Source organism: Arvicola amphibius, chromosome 5 (genome assembly GCF_903992535.2).
Source record: "Arvicola amphibius chromosome 5, mArvAmp1.2, whole genome shotgun sequence".
In the NCBI taxonomy this organism is placed as follows: domain Eukaryota; kingdom Metazoa; phylum Chordata; class Mammalia; order Rodentia; family Cricetidae; genus Arvicola; species Arvicola amphibius.
Window position 1 is genome coordinate 156,965,954 of NC_052051.1, and position 22,416 is coordinate 156,988,369.

General features: G+C 43.1%; 1 long non-coding RNA gene across 4 annotated transcripts in view; it reads left to right on the forward strand.

The window, feature by feature from the left end:
* Nucleotides 1–22,416, forward strand: part of LOC119814090 — a 35,990-nt gene that overhangs the window by 7,399 nt on the left and 6,175 nt on the right. The window contains exons 2-4 of one of the 4 annotated variants that reach the window (XR_005285354.1): nt 9,536–9,595; nt 16,402–16,555; nt 21,709–21,834. This is a non-coding gene — a long non-coding RNA (uncharacterized LOC119814090). The remainder of the gene's footprint in view (nt 1–9,535; nt 9,596–16,401; nt 16,556–21,708; nt 21,835–22,416) is intronic. The other 3 variants (XR_005285356.1, XR_005285357.1, XR_005285355.1) reach the window with 3 other exon arrangements.

A 22,416-nucleotide genomic window follows, 5' to 3' on the forward strand; every position in this document is an offset into this window, starting at 1 on the left:
ATATATAACATATTGAGTCCATTTAACTTTATTAATATGTAATGTGTCCTGTGCTGACCACTTGGCATTGAACTGATTCCTCTACTCTCAGAGGACATTGGTTATATGTGGCTCTTCATCTAAGGGTGGGACCTCACGAAATCCCCCTGTCCTTGTTAGCATGTCCTCTGGTGTTGTCACCATGCTGACCTTCTCCGGGAAACAGTATTGTTGAGTGTTCATGGGTTCAACTTCCCTGTCCTGTATTGAAGACCTCTCTCATAGCAGACATTCTGGTCTTCTAGCTCTCGTAATCTTTCTGTACCCCTTCCATCATTTCCCCTTAGCCTCAGGTAGAGGACACAGTGCTGCGGATGTATCTGTGGGGGTTGGGCATCCCACAGTCGCTTACTCTCTGCACTTTGGCTGATTGTGTGTCTCTGTTGCAAGGGAAAGCTTCTCTGATGAGAGGTGCGAGCTGCATCTGTGAGCGCAAGGGTTTGTCATGCCGCTAGAATTTGAATCCATTTAGGACAACGGCAGCAGAAGGTCCCCTTCCAGGTCTTTGATCTCTCTGGTCGTGGAGGGTTGGCTGGCTTTACAGCACCAGGAACAGATTTCCTCTTGTTGAGTGGAGTTTATGTCCCATCAGACAGATGTTCTTATTCCTAAAAGTGCTGTTACCGTACTGTTGGGGTATCTTGCTGTTACAGCCATTGATGTGGTTCATGGCCGTAACAGCTGGGCAGGACTACCAACGGCTTCTGCCTTGGCAGCTTGCATAGTATGGAAGGTGGGATGTTGTATTGGCTGCTGTACTTCAGTCCCTTTGAGGGGACTGGAGAGAGAAACTGGATGAGATTCACCTTGAACTTCCAGGTTATTCTCAGTGCTCAGGAAATTTGGGTCTATTCTACAATTTGGCGGACTTCCCTGAGTCACAGTTACTACAGAGAGGCTTCTAGGGCTTGGGGGATTCCCCAGCTCTCCTCTCTGGGCTGGGTTATAGTTCAGCTCAACTCCAAGGGCAGAGGTCAATCTGCCCAGGGCTGAGGTCTATAGTACAAAGGGTAGGATTTAGGTCTTTGGACTGGTCAAAGGTTACACGATCACATTCTCTCCTTGATTTGGAGGACCTTCATCTTCCCTAATCACAGCAGACGCAGTGTGCCTCCTTCACTGGACTAGGAGACAGGAGGACACAGGCCCTTATCAGCAGGTGCTGGCTACTCAGAGAGGTAGGTGAAGTCTCCAAAACAGATCAACAAGGCTTTTGGAGAATACATTTGAAAACAAAACAAAACAACAACAACAAAGCTTCCTCAAATTCAGACAAATCATAGAATAATTTTACAACTTAAATTTCTTATGAGAGAAAAACCTCACCAGTGTGTCCCCCTGTGACTATTCAGTATTCTGATGCTGTAGCTCTTGCAACCCTCTCTAAACAGACACTCTCTGAAGCTGCGCATTGCCTCTTTCCATGTTAGATGCACAGTCTCTCAACATATCTTTTTCCATGTTAGATGTATGGTCTCTCAACATCTCTCTTTCCATGTTAGATGCACGGTCTCTCAACATCTCTCTTTCCATGTTAGATGCACGGTCCCTCAGCATCTCTCTTTCCATGTTAGATGCACGGTCCCTCAGCATCTCTCTTTCCATGTTAGATACACGGTCCCTCAGCATCTCTCTTTCCATGTTAGATGCACGGTCTCTCAGCATCTCTCTTTCCATGTTAGATACACGGTCCCTCAGCATCTCTCTTTCCATGTTAGATGCACGGTCTCTCAACATCACTCGAGGCTGAAGGATGCTCTTTCCTCCCCAGAGAGCTCATGCGTTTCTTGCTGTGTCTCTTTGGCTTGCAGAACCGACTCTGACACTCACAAGTGACTAATCATTGTGCTTCTAATATGTTTACTCTTGAAGATGGGATCAGGTCTTTCTCGAGTCTGTGACGTCACTGCCCAGTACAGGCTTATGAAGTGTGTGGAGTATAGCAGGTAAACCTCTCTGAATTCTTGAAGGCTCTGTGAACGGTTCTTCTTTAAATGGGCTCACTGGGTACCCCAGTCTCTCTTTTGTCATCAGGGCACCTGCGTGTCAGAATGCCCTGACAAGGAGAAGTGCACAGAGGAGAGGGCCCATGTCAGCCCACGGTTCTGCACCAGAGTCCATCACTGCAGGGAAGTCAGCAGGGACTTGAGGCAGCTGGCTACATCCTTAACCAAGGAGGGCCTGTAAGTTCTCAACTCACCTTTGACACGTAGACAGTCCAGGATCCCCTGCACTGGGAATAGCACAGTACAGTAGATTGTCCCATAGCAACAAATGCATTTAACACAATGCCCCACAGATATTTCCACAAGCCAACCTGATCTAGTTAAATCCCCTTGGATTTAAATAATGCTGTAATGTAAATAAATAGCGTATACAATAAACCTTTAACAAATGTTGAGGGAACATCTGAAAAAGTAACAAGGCCTAAAGAATGCCATTACATGTAGTGTAAATACTTGAAACCCATTTTAATGAATGTCTGTGTCCACTCATATGCTGGCATCCGTCGCCATCTAGTGGCTCTGAGAGTAATAGCATGAGTTATGTTCAGGAAACCCCTGACCCTGTGAGGAGAAAGAAGAAATCAATAAATCATCTTTGAGAAGATGAACAAGATTGACTGGCTATTGGCCAAATACCACTCCCTGCAAAAAATAAAGATAGGACTCAAATGAACAGAATCAGAAATGAATGAGGAAACATTACAAGAAACAGCAAAGAAATTCAGAACATTAAAAAGGAGTACCCAATGTAATTGGGAAATTTAAAAGAAATGGATGATTTTGTAGATTCAGCCAAATGACCAGAATTAAACCAAGAAGCCAGCGATCTAAACAGACTCGTAACAAATGAGTAGGTTATCTGGGTGCGAAGGCAATACCCTTAGTTCCAGCAGGCAGATCTCCAAAGATAAGGTCACTCTCAAGACAAACAAACAAGCCCCCAAACCAAAACAAATGAGGAGATTGAAATAGTAATAAAAAGTTTCTAACTAATAAAGACCAGGACCAAACGGATTCTTGTAATACAGAAATTAAATGAAAATTTCCCACCTGGGCTTATCATACTCCCTCTGAGAGTCATGGACCATCTAACAAAACCAGAACCAGACGTGAGAAAAGCCCCCTTTGAGTTGTTGGTCAGGGCTGTCCACGAGACTCCCAGAACCAGACATGAGAAAAGCCCCCTCTGAGTTGTTGGTCAGGGCTGTCCACGAGACTCCCAGAACCAGACATGAGAAAAGCCCCCTCTGAGTTGTCGGTCAGGGCTGTCCGAGAGCCTCCCAAACGCCACAGGTTGTTGTGATTGCTTTGGTTGCCCCCGGAGATGGAAGGTACGTAGTCCTTGATGAAGATGCGGGACCCAGAGGCTCCCGGGCTGAGACTGACCTTAGAGACGAGCTACCCTGGTGCCAGAAGTTGCTCGGTGCAAACTTCCAAAGGTGAGAAACAACCAACAGCCTCTAACGGTTTAGAACTTCCTGGCAGGCGAACTGGACGAACGAGTCTAGGGGACATTGTGGACACATTTGCTTAAGAAACTAGAATATAAGGAATTCCTGTTTGAACTTCAATGTTCTCTGTTAAAGGTTAGTTATTAGAAAAGCATAGATCAAGAATTCTACTGTTTCAAACTGCATTGAATGAGGGTGTGGCTCAGTGTTAAAACATCTGTTTGGCATTTGCAAGGTCCTGGACTCAATTCTAGCTCTGGAATAAAAACAAAACAAAATATATTACCAGCAGTGTAGGGGTTATAGCAACCCTCTATTACAGCAAAGATTTCAAATAATATCAGATTAAATAGATAAGTGTAAGGAAAAATAACTCCTTTACTATCAAGAAGGAGGAAATGGAGAGATTAAAATAGCCCTTGTAAAATAAAACTATAAAGTAACACCTAATTATTTTTCTTTTGTAAAAGCATGGATTTTCACTGAATTTATGCTTTACTGTGACAAAGTTGCCAAGATGGATTTATGATTAGAATTCTTCAGCAAGGACTCAGTATTTCACTTTAGTTCATAGATCCTTGGTTTTAATCATTCTAAACAACTTGTCTCAAGGTTTATAAAGGTAAAAATTTATAGAATTGCATGTCATATGCTCATAATATGTGAGAAAGAAGACCTGTAGCTTTGGGTCACTTAAATATCTCCAAATGGGAGCTAGGAAGATGCCTCAGTAAGCAATTGATGCCTGAGACCTGAGTTAGACCCAGAACACATGTGAAAACCTTGGGCATGGTGATTTAAGCCTGTAATGCTAGCACTGGAAAGGTGAGCCAGCCTAGCATGATAGTAAGCCCGAGGTCAATGAGAGATCTGTCTCCGGAGTAAGGGGGTCAGTTTCACGAGGAATGATGCCTGAGGTTGTCCTAGGGCCTCAGCTCACACCTGCACATACAGGTGCACATGCATGCATGCACATGCGTGTGCACGCGCACGCACACACAGACACACACACTCACTCACTCAAACCCAAATTGGACCTTGTGGTCCATGATGGACCACAAACCCCACTCTTAGGGTTTGAGACTTTACTGGTACAAATATGGCTGTTTCTTCTGCTAATGATTCCTCCCATATCCTTCCCTTTTGCCTACATCATTGATCCATCACTTTCTCTGTTCCACTGTGGTCCCTCTGCAGTAAGCTTTAGGGAATTTGCCACTCTGTAATTTGGGTGCTGACTGGTTTTCGTAGGGTGAGTGCATCATTGCAATGGGGCTTTGACTGCACTCACAGACGCCCTAACTCTACCATTAGTCCAGTTCTCACAGAACCCTGCTGTGCTGTCTCTCAGTGATGCTTTAGGGAGAGGTCTTGCTCTCTATCATCCTGGAGAGCTTGTGTGTGTGTCTCTGTGTGTGTCCGTGTGTGTGTGTGTCTCCATGTGTGTGTCTGTGCATCTCCATGTGTGAGTCCGTGTGTCTGTATTCTCGTGTGTGTGTTGTGTGTCCGTGTGTGTGTGTCCATGTGTGTGTGTGTGTCTGTCTGTGTATCCATGTCCCTGTGTGTGTGTGTGTGTTGTGTGTGTGACTTCATTTCTCCTTGATTTGTTGTTATGTAAGAAACCTTCACCCAATTTTGTTCTACATGAAATAGTGTCCAGGCCACACAGAACCCAAGAGTCTCTCCCAGGTGGGAAAAAGTCAGAGTTTACACAGATTTGCTTTCATTGTCTGGTGGTTCTGATGGACGAAGCAAAGACAAAGCCACCTGAGGACTCAATCTTTCTGATCCTGAGGGGCATTATTATTTTCTCCCGTTGCTTTTCCCCTTTCCTTAAAACATTTGTGGGCTTTTTTGAGGGGAGGGGTTTCAACTATAACCAGAAGTCAAAGGAGCAGAGCCTTCAAATGCCCCTGGTTTTCTGCCATAAAAGTTATTTTCACTAGTTTAATCAGAAAAAGTGGCCTCCTCAAGCCAGCAGGGGCATTAGTGGTCTGCAGTTTCTTCCAGGGACCAACTAAGAGGCAGGCAGCCTTGGCCTTCCTCTTTTCCATGACAATATCTTTATTCATGGTCCCTGGATTATCCTCTAAACAAATGAGGGCTTGTTTATACAATCCTGTGACAGGAAAGCAAGGTATGCCTCTGCTGGCAGACTTGGGTTTGGACAGTACCTCAGCCCTCTGTTCTTGCTGTGTGGACCTGGTGTTTCCATGATCTTGGTGTCTTGTTCAAAGAATTGAAGAAGTGCACACAAATAGCAAAGGAGCAGAGGTTTTATCTGATAATGCAGACAAAGAATAAAGAATGGTGTGGAAAGATGGCTGTGCAAGTGTAAGGAACTGAGTGTGGATTTCTGGCCCTCAGGTAAAGTTCTGGGCAACGTAATGTGTACCTGTAATACCAGTGCTTAGGAAGTAGAGGCAGGAGGCTCACTGGAGTTGCTGCCCTACTAGTCAATGATGAGGGATTGCCCTCTGAATGCTGTGAATATGTTTTATTAGCATTAGATAATAAAGAAGCTGCTTTGACCTATGGCAGGGCAGAATAGAGCAAGGCAGGAAATTCAAGGAGAGACAGAGGAGGAAAGGAGACAGAGTCAGGCAGATGCCATGTATCTGCCAAAGAAGAAAGACACCAAAACCTTACCCATAAACCAAGAGCCTTGTGGTAAAATATAAAATAATAGAAATGGGTTAATTTAAGATGAAGGAGCTAGCTAGGAATATGCCTGAGCTGTTTGCCAAGCAGTGTTGTAATTAATATATTTTCAGTGTGATTATTTGGGTCTGGGTGGCACAGAAACCAACACGCAGTCTGCATTTATATTACATAAAGGCACCCAATGTGGGGCTTGAACCCATGACTCTGAGATTAAGAGTCTCATGCTATTGAGCTATTATGAAGCATGCTTAATAAAAACTCAGTGAAAGAAATGGGAGTTGAACCTGAAGACCAGAAAAGTAAAATTGCACTGGCTCTTACCTCAACTTCAGTTCAGACATGGTGATCCTGCCTCCAGGAATCTCAGAATGAAGCTCTGTCAGAGAGCTATCTCCTCCCATTTTAAAATACTATATAGGGATGGGATTAAAGTTGCACATCACTGGGATTAAAGGTATGCACCACCTGGTTTCTATGGCAACTAGTGTGGCTACTGGGATTAAAGCCTGGTCTATTGGGACTGTTTTACTCTCTGAACTTCAGGCATGCTTTACTTATTAAAATACCAATGAAATGCCACTACAAGTCTCAAAAAATTGGTGAGGTCCAAGTTCAGTAAGAGTCTGTCTGATTAAACAAGGTGCCAAGTGAGAGAGGAAGGCATCCAGATTGACCTCTGACCTTCAGACACATGTGCACACACACATAAATGTATATACACTCATCACCACACACCCACACACATAGAATCTATTGCAAGGGAGAAACCAGCCTTAGCAAGATTTACTCAAGAGTCCCAGGTTCCTTTTCAAGGCTCTTGGTGGGTCCAGGAGGAGTCAGTGTTGGTTGCTAAGGGCAAGGTGTGGGTGGATTCCTGCTGTGGTTGGAAGAATTGGGTTCTGCAAACCCTTGTTTACTGCACATGTCATTTCCCTTGTTGTATCTGATCTTAACTGAGTGTATACCCAATCATGCATACGTATAAAATAAATAGGAACTTTCCCTGAAATACTCAGAGAACATAGTTTGACTTACTGACCCCCAAAGCTAAACCAGTCCAGATTAAAACGACACACTGCTTCCAGTTCCGGGATGTGTTTGACTGTAACAAAGGGGTTAGGGGCTTGCTAGGTAGCCATTAGACTGCACTGACCAGCTAGTGTGCATAGCAAATAGTGGCCTTTGGCTGCTGAGTGGGCTGCCTCACCCTGCTTTGAAGCCTTGAAGGTGAAATGACTCTGTGAAGTCATACTAAGGTGTTTGAGCAAGGGTGCGACCTCTTGATATAAATTCTGGAAAAGCCACCTTTGTTAGGTCAGCCTGGGTTGGCAAGAGGAGGAGGAAGGCCTCAGGTGGTCTGTGACTATTTCTAAATAGCGTTGGCTTGGAAGGCAGAAGATGGAAAAGACGTCCCCTGACAGAGGGGACGTGCTGGGCGTCACAGTCACAGGGCACCTCTGTCCTGTGCCCCCTGGGGTGACGAGTGCTGCAGGAGGCTTTCTCTTGGGCAACGGAGGAAGGAGGAAGTCTATACAAACTGATGAGCAGTGAGGGGTTGAAGCCGATAGAATGAGCCCACAGTGTGAGTTTGCTTTCTTTGTCTGAAAGAGACAGTTTCTCTGCCCAAGAATGGTGCTGTGGTGGGCATCACACTCAGTCCTTGCCCTCCAGTTGTTTGGTCGTTTTTAACACTTTTCACCATCTGCGCCCCAGAGCCCAAGAACTTCCACGTGTAAGTGGGGGATCTTCCTCCAGTGAGGCAGAACGGACAGCAAGCTGTACATATTTTATGCGTTCCAGGATTGTTCTCTTTCATAATATCAAGCATTCACGCCAACATTTCACAATAGATCATCCAAATAATGCTTTGTGTAGCGAACCGTCCACCTTGGAGAAAGATGACAGGATCCGAGTCCATTCGGAGCAGAGACTTCCAATAGCAGCTGCAACATTTAACTAAGCATAACAAACACATCTGCCCAGTGAAGAGAACAGTAGGCCACCCCACTGGTTGTACCGAACTCCTGGTAGAAAAAAATTGTAAAAGCAAAAATCATAGGTAGCCCCTCTCCCCTCCCCTTGGTCCAGCAGCCCTTTGACCTCCAGGGCTACCCCCTGGAGGGTGAGGACTCATGTCCTCATGTGTGGGTCACAGAAGCGCTTTGAGAAAGAGTCTAGGGGTAAACAAGGGCCATGGGAACAGAGAAACAAACATTACAAAAACAGCTCCCTGCAGAGCACAGAGGACGAGACTCTGGAGCAAGAAGACAGCATTTCTCCTCTGCGGTGACAAATTCAGAACATAACTTTTAAAACACTGTTAAACTCAATGGCGCAGTTTTAAAAAGGCATGCAAGGCAGATTTAATACCCTGCAAGTAGTTCTGCTCAATAGGATCTGAACAAAGCACTTGGATGGTATATTAAAATATTCCAGAGCCAAGAATCTATTTCCTTTTTGCTATCTAAATTATTTCAACCAAAAGACAGAATCTAATTAAGCTAAATCCTTTAAGCACATTAAACAATTCAATCTTCCTTCTTGTTCTGAAAGCCTGCCCAAATCTGAAGACTGGTCTCCTGTGAATTGTAATGAACAGTTAGTTTTTTTTTTTTTTTTTTTTTTTTTTTTTTTGAGCGCTTCATCGTAACGCTGCAATTTCCATAAAAAGGGTATTTCCAAAATCCATTTCAGGTAGGCAGAAAAATCACATCTGGGATTTCCCTCTGGCTCTGGTGTCAAAAACACTTCATAGTGACACCTGTCAATGCATTAAGGTAAAAAGAGACCCAAATTATATTTTGATAGGAAACTTGGTGTGCTTCAACTTTAGCAGCTGGGCAGCTGGGCTGTTCTGTGCTGATTTGATGGCTTCTGACCTAGACTATGTCTGTCCAGCCACGTCATCCTGCAGTGCACAATATTCCAGGGGAGTCACCATCCCTGTTCTTAGGACAGGGAAAGAGCTGGGCTATGAATGTCAATATTTGGGGGATGGCCTCTTAAGTTTCTACTCAGTTACACATTTTAAAAAGTGCTTTCCTTTTGTGAAGATTTTTTTTGGGGGGGGGTCATTCTCCATCAGAACCTGTTCTGTCATGGTTTATATGTAATATGTCCCCCCCATGGGCTCATATGTTTGCGTGAACACTTGTTCCAGCTGTTGCTGGAGAGGTTGTGGAATTTTTAGGGGGTGGGACCTGATGGGGAGGAGAGGGCCACTTTGGGGGCACATCTTCAAGTTTTCCTCTGTCCTCTCCCTTGTCTTGCCCTTCCCTTCCTCTCCTTCTCTTTCCCTACTTCCTCCCCTTTCTCTCCTAGGCATGAACATATACGTACTTTCTCTTCTCCTCTCTTCCCTTCCTGTCCTTTCAGACTGTGAAGAGGTGAAACACCCTGCTCACAAGCTCTGCTGCCTTGGAGCCGTCTGCTTCCGTGAGTTCCCCGCTATGACGCACATATGTCCCCTTAAACCACCAGCCAGAATAGATTCTTTGTCTCTTAAGTTGCTTTGACAGGTATTCCCTTACAGTTTCCAGAAAAGCAGCTTGAAATACATTCTCTCTACATTTCAACACTAAGAACACAATCAGTGTTTTGGCCTGCAGCACAGAGCTGCTCAGCTGGAGGGAGGGGAGTCGAGTCCTGGGCTTCATCTTTCTCTCCATTTCCCTTTGGGCATCCAAGAAGCCTGGTAAAAGCTTTATCAATGACATCTTTCTTAGCTCTCACCAAGGAGAGTCAAATAATTGGTCTCTTCAGCAGGTTCAATGTGTCAGCTTTTATTAAATGACTGCAGGTGTGTGGGGGATCCACAGGTGGCTGTGGATTCCTGAGCTATGGGGCCTGAGAAGGGAGCTGCATGCACTTGCAGTTTTACAGAAAGCTCTTTGGTGGAGCCTTCAGCTGCAGAGTTCAGACAAAGCTCTCACCGAGTGTCTGCTAGTCCCCAGTCAGAGCGCAGGCCATTGTCAGGGTGGAAACATGGGTGTTGAACTGTCTGTGAAAGCACTCTTTAGCTTAGTGGCCTCCATCCTCCATCTTACTTGAAAATCCCATTAGAATATCCTCCCATGATAACAAGGTTGGACCAGTTGCCCTTTCCAAACACATGGCTGTGCTCTCATGTCTATACTGCATGAAGCATCTCTGCAGTGTAACTAAAGGTTTAAGATTGGGGGTCGTCAGGTTTCATATGTGTGGCCCCTGAATTCAGTGACAGGTGTTATTACAAGGGAAGAGATGGGGAGACCAAGGGCAGAAGAACCTAGATATGGAGGCTGAGGGCACAGGGAGGAAGCTATAGCCAAGGGTCACTTGGAGCCACTAAGAGGTAGTGGAGGCCGGAAGGGTTCTTCCCAAGTGCCTTCTAAGGGATTATAGCCCTGTAGACAGACACCTTGGCTTTGCCCGGATCTCCAGAGTGTGGGAGAATACCTTTCTGTTGTTATCATGTTAATCCCAATGACAAGAATAAAATCACTACCATACTTGAGCTGAATTGATTTTTATTGGGGTGTACCCAAGAGCTCACCGCAACTGCCTCCTAAGCCGGGATAAAAAAAGCAGCCCTGAACCCATCTCTTGGGCTCCTTTTGAGGAGTAAAATCACTAGTAGTTTTTACAGAAGGGAGACAATGGAGCAATAAGAAAATAAAACCTTTAAAATTATGTGATCACCCACCATGTGATTAGGAGGGGTCAGGCTGGGTCAGTGAGGGTCAGAGAGTGTTGATGGATGGGGACGCAGGTCAAAGAATCCCAGGCTAACCCCAAAATAGTCCAATGTTTTTAATTATAAGAGGTAAACTCACAAAACAGGAATGAGAAGTCCAGCCTTAGCTGTGTAGTGTGGGAACCACAGAGAAAGCGAGCCCTGGGCAGGCCAGCGGTTTTCTCTGGATACCCAAGAGGTCACACCCTAACCTGGCCCAACATCTTAAAGGTTATTGACTAACAGAGGTTCCCCATCACCTCCCCTTTTTGTCTAAATAAGAAAGTTTCAAACCCAATGCAAAACTATATGCACTAGGAACAGATATCAAGTATAAAATTAGGATTACAACCAGCATAAACAATATTAAGCAAGGAACACATGCTAAATTTTTTAATAAACATTTTATCCTAAAGAGTCTAAGTCTTGCATTGGAAATGGCTTGGCTAAATCATAAGAGGAAGGTAACTATGACTATTTAATCTTTAACCCCTTTGAAGGTCTAAGAAAGGAGATAATATTGCTTGAGTAGGCAGGAAGTACAATCAAGCTTCTTCCAAAATGTGCAGTATGTAACAAAGACAACTGGCTACCTGAGCAATCACCCAAAGACTCATTTGTAATGTTGAAGCAACCAACTTTGGATAAGGCCTAGAGTGACAGACCATTTTTTAGAGGCAGGAAAATTTTTAGAACTCTCTTACCCTGTCTTGGTAAGGTTTGGCAGTCTTTTTCTTATGTCCTGCTTATACACCATGTACTTTGTCAGTGGCCGAGGCATTGGCAGTGCCAAGAAGAAAACAAGCTCCAAGTGATGTGTCTTTGGTGTTCAATATTCTCTTGGGAATAGATCGGTGCTGTCAGGAACAATCATGTCTCACGTCAACAGAACCCTAAGTTATTTAAATTCCATATTCCCAAGATCCTTGAAGTGACTGAAGATTACCTATCTATGCAGAATACAATCTCTATGTATTTAAAGAACCTAATTCATCTGACTATATGTATAACAGACATGAGTGACTATTGACTTATAATACTTATACCTGTGTAACTTAAAGACTAAGAATCAGAATATTCAAAATCTTTAGACAACTGTGCAGTAAAGGAGGACAATGACCTCATAATGTAAACAGTGTATAAGTATCTTGATCAGAGGTAGAAATGTGTATTGCAATATAATAAATATATCCTAAAAATTGTATCAATATATAAAACATCTTAAACAGAGGTAGAAACATGCATGCATACAATCTGACAAAATAACTTAAATAACTTTGTATAGGTGTACAAAAATTGTAAACAGAAATGACAAATATGATTTGAACTTGTATCAATATATAAGAAACTATACCAATGTAAATTATCTGTAAATAATAGCTCACAAGTATTTACTCTATTACTCACTATTATTATTAGTGTGAATAAGTTCATACTATATTACCTATTATCCCATTCAATTTTCTCTCTTTTTTGTTGTTTTAAAATTTTTGCTTCTTTTTTTCAAATAACATTTTTAGAGAAGCTGCAGTCCATCTTCTAGGACCGCTGAGATTAACTGAAGCCAATGTGTAGGGTGGCCTTATTGTCTGAAGCCCACATTTTGACCATTTTCCTAAGAAAAGGTGAATGTACGCCATTAAAAAACTACTGCTTGTTTAATGTTTTTTAAATTACTCATACATATAGGTTTTTATATATAGTCTTTAACTCCCTTAGGGTACTTAGTGCCAGATGGTATTTTTGATATTACTGGATAGACAGTTAGAACTTTGGGTAAGCCATCCTGGAGTCTAGTACGTACTGATGAAGCTAAAAATTGCCTTTGTACCTTTTGTCCCTGTTCATTAATTTTGATAATTTAAAAAAATCTTTTAAAATCTTTTTACCACCGTCTTTTGTAAAGTTTAGATCTCCTGTCTGGTGTTTTGTTCTAACGTCCTCACTGAGGATTTTAAGTTATGAAGTTTATCCAGTAAAGATAACGTCTCATCCTTGGGTATAATTTTTATGACGTACATGTTACATTTTTGGAGAGACATCCTATCTGCTAATCTATCATAAGTGTTTAACAGATTTTGATTATTACATTTAATAGCAAGAATTTTCTTAGACAATATCTCAGCACCCTCTGTCATTGACTGGGTTTTGTCCATCAAATTGGCCGTATCTTTTTTTAGAGTGTTGATTTTTCCTTTTAGCTGGTCCTTTTAGTTTGTAAAGACTGTATCACTTTTAAAAGTGCCTCACTCTTGGCTCTATTATCAAACCATTTTTTAAGGAGAAAATATGAAAGGCAAAGCTAATTCCTAGAATTAAATATAGAGATGTAGGAGGAAAATTACATAAGCCTTGCATAATACCATTTATAGTATAAGTAAAAAAGCTGCTGAATTTTTGGATCGTTAAATTATTTGTCATTTTGACCTTATAAATTATATATTTGACCTTATAAATCTCACCTGTAATGAGCTGGAGTAGGTGTAATAACTGTTACCAGCCAGCAGGTGTCTCAGTTGTAACCACAAGGCCGGGAAATGCAAGTATTGAACAGTTTAAATTGGTCTTAGCGTGTTAGACACTGAAAAATGTGCTTAAATTAAGAACAGTTATTAAGGCAATCAAAACAATCAGGATAAAGAGAAAACCTAGAGCCTTTTGCAAACAACAGGTGTGTGCTCCACGGGGATCCCTGGAGCGATCCTGGAGAAGCCAGCAGGAGCCCCAAGGAGAGTCAGGGACCAAATGCCCAAATGCACCATGCCCGGCGGTGCTCAGTGGTGGCTGGCTGGAGCTGCGGAGGTCCCGAAAAGGGGGTGTACCTGTCCCCAAACCCTACTATCTGGGTGCCAAATGTTGATGGGTGAGGACAGAGGTCAAAAAAAAAAATCCCAGGCTAACTCCAAAATATTACAATTATATAATTTTTTTTTCATTATTATAAGGGGCAAACTCACAAAACAGGAACAATAAGTCCAAGCTCAGCTGTGTAGCACGAAAACCCCAGAGAGAGCAAGCCCTGGGCGGGCTGGTGGTTTTCTCTGGGTACCCAAAAGGTCATGCCTTAACCTGGTCCAACCTCTTACAGGTTATTGGCTAAATGTCAGTTACCAGGCCTCACAAACTTTATTTCTTAATAGTTCTCAGATCTGGATCTCCCAATCTCCCCATTTCTTCACCTCCTCCAAGGACTACTGCATCATCCCTGAGCAGAACTCTTTACTCTGTCCCCTCTGTCTTCACTTGAATGACAGCATAGTCTTCTCCCACATAGGCATCCCCACCCCCACGGAAACTGCCACTGGCTCCCTGTCACACAGAGGAAGGAAACCCACCCTCCTCAGTACAGGATGCCCTGCTTTTCAAAGGCAGAAGTGTTGTCCTCAGGAAGCTGCATCTTAGCTGGAGTCTCTTATGACAAACTTCACAGTAGAGGTATTGGTAAGGAGAAGAGGGGGATTGTGTTGAAGCTCACCACTGTTTGGCAAAGCTGGTCCAAGGAGAAAGGAAAGCACCCACCAGAGACTATAATCAAAGATGGTTGCCGGAAGGAGTAGAATGCACACTCGCGGTGGCTCCATTAAAAGTTTTCCAACTTTACCATGTGTCCTAGTTAGGGTTACTATTCCTGTGATGAAACACCATGACCAAAGAAACTTGGAAAGGACATGGTTTACTTGGCTTACAGTTCCATATCAATGTTTATCATTGAAGGAAGTCAGGACAGGAACTCAAACAGGGCAGGAACCCGGAAGCAGGAGCTGATGCAGAGGCAGGACAACCAGACAGGAAGTAGAGGCAGGTCAAGGGGAACAGGAGAATTCTAGGAAAATGGAAGTTCCCTTTGCAGTCCTGACCAGCCACAGAAGAAGCAAGATGTGATTGCCCTGCTGAAAAAGGTACTGAGCTACGTGGCTAACATAGACAAGAATAATGGGCTAATATACATTATAAGAATTAATAAGAAGCCTGATCTAATAGGCCAATCAGTTTGTAGTTAATGTAGATCTCTGTGTGATTTCTTTGGGACTTAAGGACTGCAGGAACCAGGCAGGATAAGGACTGGGTGAGACAGAAAACACCCCGACAATACATGGTGTGTACTTAATGAGTTTTGAACTATAATATTTTTAATGGACAGTGGATTTGCCAAGATAAAATCCCATCATTAAATGGAGGCATGTGTAATGAGGGTCATTAGAAGGTCTAGGTCAAGGATGAAGGAAGGAGGAGGCCCTGGACGGGAGGTCTCAGCAAGGGCAGACAATGGCAATAAGGGCTGTGAAGCTGTGCACTCTCCTGTGCTTCAGTTAGGGCAGTGTACTGGTGGGCCAGCCCAGAGCTTGCAGGTCATCTGCAGCCTGTTCTCTCCATGTCCTTCTGTTAGTCCAGGGATGGAACAGTTGCTCTCCTGGGAAGCTCCTCCCCAGTCATACCCTAGTGGCCATAACACTTTCTTCTTTGGTTTTGCAGAGCTTGACTTGTCCATTCTCGGAATTTTCTTCTGCTTTGATACTCAGTTCTTCCTATCTTTGTTTTTCTCATCACAGGACAGTAGGACATTTCCTTTTGTAATCGTGGGGCAGTGGGACCCATACTTTTGTTTTTCTCTTATTGAATGTTTGAGATATGCAATACAGAAAGATTATTTACATTGAGGAATTAATAGTTTTCCTATTAGAGAGCATCCGTCTTCCTTCAACTCCCTTTGTAGAACAATGATAAAAATCACTCCTTATGAAAATCCTGCCTGATTCTCAGTTTCCTCCTGTGTGTTTTATCTTCAAAATATTTTACAAGCTAGTAGTTCTCAAAAGGACTAAAGCTATAGCTGCTATTATTATCACAGCTTATAGATAAGGAACACATAGGCAATTTATTTCTCTATAAATTGCCTCTCGCAGTGGGAAAGCTTAGATCATCTGAGTGTGAGCACAAAGGCTCAACTAAGAAGTTCTATCTTCTCTTAAAAAAATGCTGAATGTGACTTTGACCTATTCATTGCAAATAAGGAAAATAACTGTAAAGAAATAGTTTGAGAATAAAGTGAAGTCCTGTGTTAACACTAGAAAAGTGAGCAGGATTCTCTGATACCCTCAACTGACCTCATGAAATCACAGCTTTTTGATTCTATGATTTCTTTCATGGATGAAATGTATCCTAAAAACTCATTTCACCTGAACAAGAAGGGACATGAATGCACGGGGCTTTCTCACGATGTTTTAGGGGAGAGTAGGAGAAGAGGCCATGAAGCAGGAGCAGTATGCTAGGGAGAGAGGTGTTCTAGAGAGTCAGAAATGGTGATGAGAGAGAGAGAGGGGGCCCAGAGGGCAACATACGGAGCTGCAGCCTGATGGGTCCCAATGATGATCTAGCCAGAAATGGCGGTGTACGTTTCCTTGGGATGTGGGCTTTGGTGTGAGGTTATCTGTACTTGGAAATGTTTTGTATAGTCCCGAGCACTCCACACATGCAAACTCTCATTCTCTAGCCTAAAGCCTAAGTCTTCATATTTCCATTTTCATAGGAGGGAAGAAAGATGTTTCAAGTCTCCTTGAAGAAATGTCCTCAGGGAGTCAAATCAAGGACCCTTCAAGAGTTGGGTGCAATCAGGTCAACAGGTCTCCTTGCTCCCTCATGTTCTACCACAAGAAGAGGGCTAGAAAGCTAGGCATTTTAAGGTCTGTTTATGTGATTTGAAACTACCTGAAAGGATATTGCATGGTGCTTATGTATTATTACTTTTCAGTTGTCTACAGGCTAAATACAAAGTGTCATCAATAACTGTGGTCTTTGATTTGATAAGTTTGTTTGTTTCCCATCTGAATTTTTACTAAATTAAATCCATAGCATTTCTTGGTAGTCTATCACACACAGTAGTGTTGCTTTTATTGGATAATGAATAAAGCTGTTTCAGCCAATGGCTTAGCAGAGTAAAGCCAGGTGTGAAGTCTGAACAGAGATATAGAGAGAGTAGGCAGAGTCAGAGAGATGCCATGCAGCTGCTGAAGGAGACAGACACCTGCGAGAACCTTTCCGGTAAGCCACAGCCTCATGGTGAATCACAGATAGAAATGGCTTAATTTAAGATATAAGAGCTAGCTAGAAATATACCTGAGTCATCAGCCAAACAGTATTGTAATTAACGTAGTTTCTGTGTGATTATTTGGGTCTAGGCAGCTGGAAAATGATTGCACAGTCTTTACACAGTACCCCGTGGTTTCTCAGAAAAACAGCTGATGTCCACCTTTCTGTGCGAAAGACAAGTGGTTCTGTAAGGTTCATGTGGAAATCAATACATGTTCCTTTAGCATCTGTGCTAGAGGAGAAAGACATGTGCCTCCCTCAGCACTTACATAGTGATGTCATTTATATGTAAAATGATGCTGATGAGTATACTTAAAGAAGTGAATAGTCTACCACAGCAAGGGAGTGGAAATAAGTTGTTGCAGGTGTGAGTCCTGTTCAGACTGCAGTATCGTGATCAGTCTGACCCCTGTGGTTCATTGTGTCATCCCTCTGTGCAAGATAGATGTAGCTGTTGGTAGTAGCTGCAGGGAATAAAGACAGAGCCTTGTAGTTGATGAATCTGGTGTTTACAAATAGGCTTTGTGTTAATATTCTTTCTATTGCTTAAACAGATAAATCTCTCAGATCCCAAGGTAATGTCTGGCATCAGTACATGTTAAGTATCTTATGATGTATCTGATTTTCTGTTCACTGTCTGAAACAGTTTATTGCAAATGTCACAAAGAAGGGAGAGTACAGAGAATGAGGAGAAGAGGGGAAAAGAAGAGAGAAGGAGCATTTTATACTCTTTCTCAAGGTTACTAGAACTAGGGCTGTAAAATAGAGAAGCCCTGACTATTCCCACTGCAGGCTGGGTGAGCACGTTGGAAATGGGGTGTAACACCCGATTCTGTGTTACCGCCTCGGTACAGTTCGCGCGCCTCGGTACAGTTCGCGCGCCACTGTACCTTATGCCCACTGTACCTTATGCGAGTCGGACAAGGGCCTGGAGATTGAAAGAACACACAAAGAGACCTGGGTCATTCGAAAGGAGATCAGCCGAATGCCGTTTATTTAGCCTTGGGGAAAATCTTATATACCCCACTCCAGCCCAAGGAATTCCACCCAGGCAGGTGGGAAATTACCATATCTAACTGCTGCACAAGGACTCCCACCTAGGCAGGTGGGAAATTACCATACCAACAATAGAGTCAACAATGCCCTACAACAAATCACCAGGCGGGGCAGAGGGAGCACAGGAACAAACAGGATGCTTAGTCATCTGACCAGAAACCATCCTCAAGGTGAGCCCCAGGAACAAGGGCAGACCCGGGCCCTACAATGGGGTGTCAGTGGAAGAGGGGGCAGAGTACCTCAGCAAATCTTCCATCTTAAGGGCAAGTTGAACTATACTTTTTATCTATGCTACTCATACACTTCATTATCTTGTTAGGGTTTCTATTGCTGTGAAGAGACATTGTAACTGTGGCAACTCTTATAAAGGAAAACATTAATTACTGTTGGCTTGCAGTTCAGAGATTTATCCCATTATCATCATGGTAGGGAGCATGGCAGCATGCCGGCAGACATGGTGGTGGACAAGTAGCTAAGAGCTCTGAGTCTGGATCCTGAGGCAGCAGGAAGCAAAAGTGAGACACTGGACTTGACTTGAGCTTCTGAAACCTCAAAGCTCATCCCCAGGGACACACTTTCTCCATCAAAGACATTTACTCCAACAAAGCCATACTTCATAACAGTACTTCTCCCTGAGCCACCACAATCATATAGCACACAATGAAAAGCAAAGTGGGGCCATGAGGACACTCAAGACAGTCCACAGGGAGATGAACAGCAGATGTACTCACGTGAGATATATACAGCCCTACAGTTTTTTTGAGACATCATCTTTCTGTGTAGCCCCATATATCCTAGAACTCACTATTTAGACAACCTGGCTTGGAACTTAGAGAGACTTAGCATAGATAAAATGTATAGTTCAACTTTCCTGTAAGATGGAAGATTTGCTGAGGTACTCTGCCCCCTCTTCCCAAGTTTTGGCTTTTATGAATGCTGCCTCTGTCTACCAAATTTTGTTTTTTATGTCTATACCCTGATTGTAGCTTAGCTGCACAGCTAAACCATTCCCAGTGCAGTGAAATACATTTCTTTCCAAATCATAAAACCATTTTATTTAAAAGTAAATAAGACATTTCTATTAGATGGGAACAGAATATAGGAGCTCTAGTCAGTAAATGGAACCAGAATCTACTGGGTAGTTCAAATAACTATTTGGTGTGATGTCTTTTTTCCCTGGAATCTTGTTTGCTGTAGTGAAGTCTAAGTGACCTCACAGGGTGGCTATTCCTCATTCCACTATGACTGCCTATGCTGACTCTCTGGAGATGAGTGTTTCCTTCCCCCATTTCTTCTCCTGGCATAATTTGAACTTTCTAGAGACATTTGTGTTATATTGTTTGGGTTATTAATTTCATTTACTCAGGCAGACTTAATTTTGGAAAGGGCAAGACTACATACACTTTTGCAGTCTTCTATTTGTTTATGCCTAGAGTATTCAGAATTCAGCCACATCCTCAGCCACCTTTCGAATAATACGATATTTGGATGTCACTAGACAGCTTTCAGAATCTGTTACCATCGAAATACTGAATAGGTAAAACCATTCAAAAAGGCATTTTCTCTACATTTGACACCAGAGAGAAGAGCTACAATGGGGGTTGTGCGTGCCTGGGTGCTGGCTCTCGCTGGAGCGGCTCTGTGTGATCTCCTCTGCCCTAAAAATGTCCTGTGAGGTAGATTTTACATCGAGAATAAGATGAGGGAGTGAAATGTGGAGAAGAAACACTAGAGGATTTGAAAACTGGGCAGGCCTGGGTTCAAATACCTATTCTAAAGTCTTACTGGGGGTGACCTACTACTGCAGGTATTGTGGACAATGAGGACCTTGAGCCAGAATACTTTGGGATCTAGACTTAGAGTACTGTATTTTTTTTGTTTGTTTGTTTTTTATTTTTGGTTTTTCGAGACAGGGTTTCTCTGCAGCTTTAGAGCCTGTCCTGGAACTAGCTCTTGTAGACCAGGCTGGTCTTGAACTCACAGAGATCTGCCTGCCTCTGCCTCCCGAGTGCTGGGATTAAAGGCGTGCGCCACCACCGCCCGGCTTTAGAGTACTGTTTTATGATCGTTGAAACACATTTCCAGCTTCATTAGATATATGACAGATCAATTTTAGAAAATTTTATGATACTCTGAGATGTTCACACACACACACACACACACACACACACACACACACACACACACACACACACTTTCCTGTGTGTTCTATATAAGAACCATAAGCAGATATTCTTCTTTTGAAAAAATTTCTTTTGTGTATAAAAGCAACTTGATCAGCTCAGAAATGAAAGGACATGGGCATAAAGTGGGAAGTACGTCCAGAAGTATTCAGAAAAGGTGACGGTTTTAAACCAGATTCCAGGGCGCAGTACTATGTGGCAGACGTCAGCTTTCTTTATCCAGGAAGGCTGAAAGTCTCCAGGAAGAGCAGGGCTGCTTTTCTGCTTGTTTTTTGTTTGTTTGTTTGTTTTGCTTTATTTAAGATAAAGCACAGAACTTTCTCAGCTTGTTACTTATTTCAGTAAAGGTTCGTAACAACACTGAAACTGAGTGTTCTACCCAGAAGCCCAGGAAAAGCTGGTTAACTGGTGAAGCCTAAATTAAGAGCCTACTTGGCCACTTACCGTGAGATACAGGAAGACAAGAGCGCTGCTGTGATATTTTCAGTGAGGGTGAAAGTTTTCTGATAGAAATCACTTCAACTTGGAGTGGGGATTTGTGCTTGTGATTACAGAACTCTCAGGGCCGAGGAACCTAAGACAGGCAGGTCAAGAGTTTAAGGCTAGCCAGTTCCATTTAGCAAGACACCATCTTTTTTTATTACTATTATTATTTTTTTTCATTTATTTTATACACCGACCAGCTTCTGTTCCTCCTCTCTTCTTGTTCCTCCACTCCACCCCTGCTTTCAGCCTCCCATCCCACCTACCCCCTTCCCAATCCACTTTTTCATTTCTATTTTGAAAGGGGCAGGCCTCCCAGGAGCATCAACAAAGCAGGCACAGGAAGTTGAGGCAAAACCAAGCTCCTCCCTGCATCAAGGCTGGGTAAGGCAACCAGCATGGTGAACAGGTTCCCAAAAGCCAGTTAAGCCCCAGGGACAGATCCTGATCCCACTGCTGGGAGCTCCACAGGCAGATCAAGCTACACAACTGTCACACACATGCTTACGTGGGTCCCATGAAGGCTCTCTAGCTGGCAAGACACCATTTTAAGAAAAAAAAAGTTTGAAAATAGTTGAGACAAAATTGTTTAAGTTAAAAAAAATCAGGTAACTAAAGCAAGGAGATAAACTAAGTTGGACGGGTACTTCCTCTCCTAAGTAAGTTAATCATCTCAAGAACACATTTTCTAAAATCTCTCACCTCCCATTCCAAAGACAGAAGCACATGCCAGGAAACCCTCCTGAGGATAAAAAAGTTCTCATACTTGTCCAGTGCACAGAACACTTGTTTATATAATCAAGACTTCCAAGACGAGACCCCTTTAAAAAAACACACCCAGAAAATACGTCAAATAGAACAGGCCATTTATTTATTTATTGTTTTGTGTGTTTTGATATATTTGGACAAGCTAAATTAGAGATTTTTCTTGTAAAATGTTCTTGCAAGATATGCAAACTTGTATTAGAGTTTTATTTGAACAAACACTTAAATGACCCTCTCATATGTTCACTCAATTCCCTTAGGAGTTCCACTCTTGTTTTGGAAATATCAGCCTTAAATTCTGAAAGGCAGGGCTGGATTGTCCACGGGGCATCCGCAGTGCTGGAACTCTTGCTCAGTCTCCCTAAGCACAGAGGGAGGTCTGACAGGTAAGACCTATGCTGGCTCCTGTGTCCACCAGCAAAGGTGGAGTGAGCCATTCCCCTGCTCATGGGCTGTGCACTCTCGTCTGTGCACAGTGCCCTCAGCTCACGAGGGGGACACAGATTGAGTCCCGAGATCATGAGTGTATGCCACCTTCCCAGTGTATTTGTTATCTGGTTTTACCACTGTTCTTAAATAGTTTCACATGCTTGTAAGTCCCCGTCTCTGGCCTCCATCTTTGGAGGCCCTGTCCCTGTGCCCACCAAACCAAATCTTGACCCCTCTCCAAGTCTATTTAAACTGCTCCCCGGACCCCCCCTCCACAGTGGTCACATTTGGGGCTTCCCTGTTTCCCTCAGGGCCACTCAAGAGCGCAGAAATCCCTTTAAACCTGAACCTCCTTTTCGGCTTGATGTCATTTGGCTTGATTGGGATTTTTGCATCAGCAGAGAGCTTGCATTAGGAAAAGTTCCTAACAATGCTTATATCAATCAGATTCTAAAGTATATTAAAAAGGTTTTGACATCTTTCTGTTAGTTTCATCTTTACTTTTTAGGCTGTAGGAAAAAAAACCATACAATACTGAA